Source organism: Bos mutus, chromosome 5 (genome assembly GCF_027580195.1).
Source record: "Bos mutus isolate GX-2022 chromosome 5, NWIPB_WYAK_1.1, whole genome shotgun sequence".
Taxonomy (NCBI): Eukaryota; Metazoa; Chordata; class Mammalia; order Artiodactyla; family Bovidae; genus Bos; species Bos mutus.
In genome coordinates this window covers 15,541,404-15,548,515 of record NC_091621.1, presented here as the reverse complement: position 1 = coordinate 15,548,515, position 7,112 = coordinate 15,541,404, and the positions used below count along the sequence as shown (strand labels likewise).

Sequence of the window (7,112 nt, the reverse complement as noted above, 5' to 3'; positions counted from 1 at the left end):
AACTAGAGAAAGCCTCAACGCAGCAACGAAGACCCAATGCAATCAAAGGTAAAAATAAACATTTTTTTTTAATGAAAAATGAAAAGCTTCCTAATGGGCCAGTTTATTTACTTAGCTAGGATTCACATTTCAGCCATTCACTTAAATTTTTTTCTTTATTTTTGACTGCGCTGGGTCTTCACTTCTACACGGACTTTTCTCTAGTTGCCAGAGCAGGAGCTACTCTAGCTGCGGTTCGCAGGCAGAAGCCATTGCAGTGGCTTCTCATGATGCAGAGCACTGGCTCTAGGGTATATGGGCTCAGTAGTTGTGGCTCAGGGGCTTAGTGGGATCTTCCCTGATCAAGGATTGAACCTGTGTCTCCTGCACTGGCAGGCCAATTCTTCACCACTGAGCCACAAGGGAAGCCCCATTCACTTAAAAATTGATTCTTTTATTTTGCTTTTTTAGGCCATGCTGTGCAGCATTTGGGCTCTTTGTTCCCCAATCTGGGATCAAACTCATGACCCCCTGCATTGGGAGACACACTCTTAACCACTGGGCCGATAGGGAAATCCCCAAAATTGATTTTTTAAATTCCTATACATGAGTTCCTATTCTTAACATACATTTATAATATGCCAAAAAAGTTAGTGTTCTGCAAATTTAAAACTTTAAATAAAATTGTATTGTATATTACATATCTTCATGTAAATTGCTTTTCAACTTACTTTCCAAGATTTATCTATGATGATAGATGTATTCATTCCCTTCCCAGTCCCCTGTTGTCTTCCTTTTATCTCTACTTCTCCAGGAACTGTTTCTCATCCAGGGCTGCTGCTGCTGCTGCTAAGTCGCTTCAGTCGTGTCCAATTCTGTGCGACCGCATAGACGGAAGCCCACCAGGCTCCCCCGTCCCTGGGATTCTCCAGGCAAGAACACTGGAGTGGGTTGCCATTTCCTTCTCCAACTCATCCAGGGCACCTAGTTGCTAAGTCCAGTGGACGGACACTTCATGCATGGCTGCATTTGTCTTTCTTCAAATTAGCTTTCTTAACATTATCTAGCCTGTCGAAATTTTCCCTTATGTATTTCCTGCTAATACAGTTAATGAATGACACAGCTATTCATTCAGTCATGTTTAAAAAAAACAGGAATTCCCAGGTGGTCCAGTAGTTAGGACACTACATCCTCACTGCCGAGAGCATGGGCTCAATTCCTGGTTGGGGAACTAACATCCTGCAAGCCACGCAATGCAGCCAAAAAGTAATTTTAAAAAAGCAACTTGGTCTTTGCAACAAATTGTGTCAGGAAAACTAGATATCCACATGCAAAAGAATGAAGCTGGACCCTTATTTTACCCCATATACAAAAATTAACTACAAGGAATTCCCTGGCAGTCTCGTGGTTAAGAGTCAGCACTCTCACTGCTCTGAGCCTAGGTTCGGTCCCCTGGTCAGGGAACTAAGATCCCACAAGCCTCATGGTGTGGCCAAAAATATATATAAAAAATAAACAATAACTACAAATGGATCAAAGACCTAAATGTAAGACCTAAAATGATAGAACTCTCAGATTTTAAAATGGGGAAATCTTCATGGTCTTGGATTTGGCAATGATTTATTAGACAACAAAAGCACAAGCAACAAAAGAAGGAATTAGATAAATTAGATTTCACACAAATTTAAAATTTCTATCAAAGGACATAAATCAACAGAGTAAAAAGACAACTCAGAAGTTGGGAAAAAGTACCTGCAAATGACAATTTTGCGGTTATAATAGGTTAATATCTACAATGTACAAATAACTACAACTTAGTGGGCAAAGGACTTGAATAGACATTTCTCCAAAGAGGTTATTCAAATAGCCAATAAGCACATGAAAAGATGCTCAACATCACAAATCATTAGGGAAATGCAAATCAAAACTGCAGTGAGATACCACCTCACAAGCATTAGAATGGCTACCATCAAAAAATAAAATAGATGACAAGTGTTGGTGAGGATGTGAAGAATGGAAACACCTGTGATCTGTTCATGGTACTATATAGTACTTCAACTGCTACAGAAAATGGTATGGCAATTCTCAAAAAATCAAAAATAGAATTACTATGTGATCTAGCAGGTCCACTCTGGGTATATACTCCAGTCAATGCAAGGGTAATAATACACCCATGCAGCATTATTCACAATAGTCAAAATGAAGAAACAACCTAAATGTCCCTTGGAGATGAAGGAAAAAGCAAAATGTAGCATATACGTATAATGGAATATTATTCTGCCTTAAAAGGAAGAAAGTCTGATACATGCTATAAGAGTAAACCTCGACATTAAGCTAAGTGAAATAAGCCAGTCAAAAAAGACAAATATTAATGCATATGATTTCACTTATATGAAGTACCTAGATTAGTCAAACTCACAAAAACAGAAAACAAAACGGTGGTTGCCAGAGGTTGGGGGAGAAACGAAGGGAGAATTCGTGTTTAATGGGTACAGAAGTTCAGGTGGGGAATATGAAAAAGTTCTGGAGATGGATGGTGGTAATGTTGCAAAATGACAAGAGCATAATCCCACTGAACTGTACATTTTAAAAAATGATTAAAAAAGTAAATTTTATCTTGGGTTATTTTTTTTAAAGAAAAGTCTTGTCATCCTAACCTTGTCACAGTTTCCTGTTGATGTAGGTTGCTTCCATGTCTTGGCTACTGTAAACAGTGCTGCTATGAACACTAGGGTGCGTGTATTTTTTTTAAACAATCATTCTTCTAAAAATTTTATTGTTTTTGGCTGTGCTGATCTTCATTGCTACATGTGGGCTTTCTCTAGTTGGAGCAAGTGGGAGCTACTCTTTGCTGTGGTGCATGAGCTTCTCTCGCTGCAGAGCACAGGCTCTAGAGTGCATGGGCTCAGTAGCTGTAGCACACAGGCTTAGCACATGTGGCCTGTGGGATCTTCCCAGACTAGGGATGAACCCATGTCCCCTACATTGGCAGTCATTTTTTTAAAATAATACTTTTGTTATTTATGGCTGTGCTGGGTCTTCATTACTGCACATGGGCTTTCTCTATTGTGAGGTGACAATTAGCAATACTGAGCATCTTTCCATGTGCCTGTGGACCATCTGTATGTCTTCTTTGGGGAATGTCTGTTTAGTTTTCTGCCCATTGTTTTGACTGGGTTGTTTTTTTGATACTGAGTTGTATGAGCTGTTTGTGTATTTTGGAATTTAACCCCTTGTTGGCAGCATAATTTGTAATATTACAGTTGTGGTGAGTGGAACTCTTTGTTGTGTATGAGCTTCTCATTGCAGTGGCTTCTCTTTTGAGGAGAACAGGCTCTAGGCACAAGGATTTCAATAGTTGCCACACACAGGCTCAGAGGTTGCAGCTCATAATCTCAGTAGTTGTGGCGCTTGGGCTTAGTTGCTCTGCGGCATGTGGAATCTTCCCCAACCAGGGTTTGAAATTGTCTCTTGCATTGGCAGGCAGATTCTTTACTACTGAGCCGCCAAGGAGGCCCTTATGTTAATTTTTGATTGAGTACTCTGACATGAATATTACTTTGTTGGATTCTGGATATTTTTGTATTTCTATAAACATTCTTGAGATTTTTTTCTGAGGTGCAGTTAAATTACTTGCAAACAGTTTGATTCTTTCAGGTCTTACTTTTAACTTTGTTAGATGAGGCCAGGGCAGAGTTTGGTCTAGGGCTAATTTTTTCCCAGTACTGAGCCAAACTCTTCTAAGTACACTTACTCAATCATTTATGAGGTTTTCAACTAGTAGGAATAAGCATTATTCCTGATCTTATCTTACATTCAAAGATTGCTCTCTTTGTTTCAGGTGGTTCTTTCCCCACTGTAAAGGTTCTTTCCTCATGTATATGCACTAAACAATACTAAGGAAAAGACCTAAGAGGGAACCCTTAAAGATTTCTAGAAATCTCTCAGTGTGTATCTCTCTCTTTTCTGATACTTTATCCCATGATACCTTGGCCTCCATCTCCTTTCAGTTCAATTCAGTCACTCAGTGTGTCCTACTCTTTGTGACCCCATATACTGCAGCACTCCAGGCTTCCCTGTCCATCACTATCTCCCAGAGCTTGCTCAAACTCATGTCCATCAAGGCGGTGATGCCATCCAACCATCTCATCCTCTGTCGTCCCCTTCTGCTCATGCCTTCAATCTTTCCCAACATGAGGGTCTTTTCCAATAAGTCAGTTCTTTGCATCAGGTGGGCAAAGTATTGGAGCTTCAGCTTCAGCATCAGTCCTTCCAATGAATATCCAGGACCGATTTCCTTTAGGATGGACTGGTTTGATCTCCTTGCAGTCCAAGGGACTCTCAAGAGTCTTTTCCAACACCATAGTTCAAAAGCATCAGTTCTCAAAAGCATCAATTTACTCATCCACCTCCTTTACTCAAGGTAATGGCCAGGCTCCTCCTAGATTCTTCCTCCTTGTGCCATGACCTGGAACTTCTCTCTAGGCATTAAACGGAGACAATCTTAGGGTTCACTTCATTGGTCTGTCATTTTTAAGTAATCACTAGCCTTTGTTACCTGATGTTCAATGTCTTGAAAACAATCGTTTCATATATAGTCTAGTATGATTAGATTAGATCCCTGTTACTTTATGTTGGCCAGAGCAGTAGTCCTAGCACTTTTATGGCATAGCTCCTTCCTCATCAGCAGTCTATGGTGGTTTCCCAGGTGCCTATTGCTAAAACAGAGAAAAGATATTGATTTCTATATGTTTCTACACCTTTATAAGATATGTCTTTGAGTGGAAATGGGGAGTAAGGCTGTTGGGACTGGTTATTTTTTCATAACATACAGGATTGAATGACTCTTTAAACCACATTCTTCTGTAATTTTGATTAAAATTACACAATAAATGGTAATGGGGCATCCCAACTAGTTTATGATTTAAACATTGCTGTAGTGTTTTACCATTTAAGATAATATTTGCAATTTGTTTGGATATAACATAGCTTTTGTTTAAATTGTTTCCTTGAATTTTTATTTACTTAGATTTATTATTTATATTGTTATGCATAAACACTGACTTGTGAAAAGTTTTTCAGCTTTCATTAATAATAATCCTAATACAATCATAATAAATTATAGTAATTGGTTTCCTTAATATTAAACCACTCCTGCATTCCAAAAATAATCTTGAGTTAGTTGTAGAGTATTATTCTTTTGCACACTGATGGATTCTCTTTGCTAATGTGTTATTTAGAATAACCACCCCACCAAGTAGGAACTCTCCTACTTTTTTGTTTATTGTTTGATGTTTAAATAATTAATGATTACTAACTGCATGTTGATTACAAATCAGAGCAAGGTGCTAGGATGAACAGTTTTCTAAATAGGGCACCAGGATCCACAGTTGCAGGGCCCAATCAGCCACTGGGTTAGGCAGTTCTGTACTAAATAATGGAGTGGGTACAAAGGGGCAGGGCTCTTAATGGTTTTTGTTAACAGAAATCCACTTCTAAAAAAAAAAAAAAAAGAAATCCACTTCTTCCTTGCCGCCAACAACTCTGGAAGGGGCCCATGTTCACAGCTGCCTGGATGGACTGGATCCGCTGGTCCATTCCTGCACAGGGCCAAGATCAAGCACACCACGTGGTTTCCCTCAGCCATCCAACCATCTGCCTCTGTTTCATAGGCTTTGATGAACTGCTTCTTGTTATTGCGAATATAAAGCTCAAAGTAGTTACATTTCTGGCTGTCACCTATCTTTCTGATGCTCAGATTCTTCAGGGGCATGACTCCTCTGGACTCCTTATTCATCATATACTCAAAATAGTAGAGGCAATTGTCTCTGAGGATTAACCAGTGCTGCTTCCACATTTTCACCTGGCCCACTTCCCCCACCCCAGTTTAAGGAGTCAGCATCAGGGCACTGGTTGAAGAATTTCAGATTATCATTCCTGATCATCCTCAGGCTCTTGAAGGGCTCATTTTGGGTGTGGTCCTAGAAGTTCCAGATCAGCTCCTTAGGCAGGTCCCACCCTACTTGTGCTGGTTCATAGCCACAAAGTGCTCCAGGCCTGGCTTGTTCCAGATGTTGGGACTGTAAAGGCTGGTGTTCAGTATTATCTCTGGTGAAGGACAGTACATAGCAGGCATCTGTGGACTGGATAATCCCAGGGTGGCATCTGCAGTATCCACAGGCAAAGGCTTCCATCATCTGATCAATCTTCTAGCCCTCTCTGGGGACACAGTAAGCTCCATAGAAATTGCCTGAGGGCCTCACCAGTCATGCAGATCCATGAAGGTATGGAGCATTGGTAGGTTCAGGTCTTCCCTCTCCCCTAAGTAGTCCCCGTGACTGTCTTGTTCAGGCCCTTGCCCTTGAACAGGAAACAGAAATTGACCCCTTGGGGGTGTGCACTGGAGAAGTTTGTTCTCCACCAAGAACTTAATCCCCCTTCTTGGGGTCCTTGTTGAAGTTCTTTCTAACTATTGCCATGTTCTGATCCTATTGCAAGGACTCACTGCCCTCAGTGGCCTCCAGGCACCCTCGCTCATGGCTTCATTGAGCTCCTACCACAGGTGGTGGATCTCCAGCAGCAGCTTCTGCGTCAACAATGAGACATTCTCCAGCTCCATCTGCTCCTTAGGACTTTGGCCTGGGTGCTCATAGACACTGTCCTCCATGGCTGCCAAGTCCCTTCAGGCAGGGCTGGATCCAACTTCACCTGTGGGCTCAGATCAGCCAGTCAAATATCTTGAGGGCTGCTGTCACTGTCTAAACAAGGAGAAAGTAAACAAAAAACAAAAGGAGTAGCAGGATAGTAGAGAAACTGGAATAGCTGCCTCCTAATAAAAAGAACAGGTTCCTGACATTGTTTAGGAGGTGGTGATCAAAACCATCCCCAAGGAAAAGAAATGCAAAAAGGCAAAGGGGTTGTCTGAGGAAGCCTCACAAATATCTGAGAAAAGAAAAGAAGCAAAGGCAAAGGAGAAAAGGAAAGATATACCCATCTGAACGCAGAGTTCTAAAGTAGCAAGGACAGACAAGAAAGTCTTCCTCAGTGATCAATGCAAAGAAATAGAGGAAAACAATAGAACAGGAAAGATTAGAAGTCTCTTCAAGAAAATTAGAGACACGAAGGGAACACTT

At 40.8% G+C, this 7,112-nt stretch overlaps 1 pseudogene; it reads right to left on the bottom strand.

Moving 5' to 3' along the window:
- Nucleotides 1-5,327: 5,327 nt before the first annotated feature.
- LOC102285457 (cytohesin-2 pseudogene) lies at nucleotides 5,328-6,720 on the bottom strand (annotated as a pseudogene).
- Between the last annotated feature and the right edge of the window lie 392 nt (nucleotides 6,721-7,112).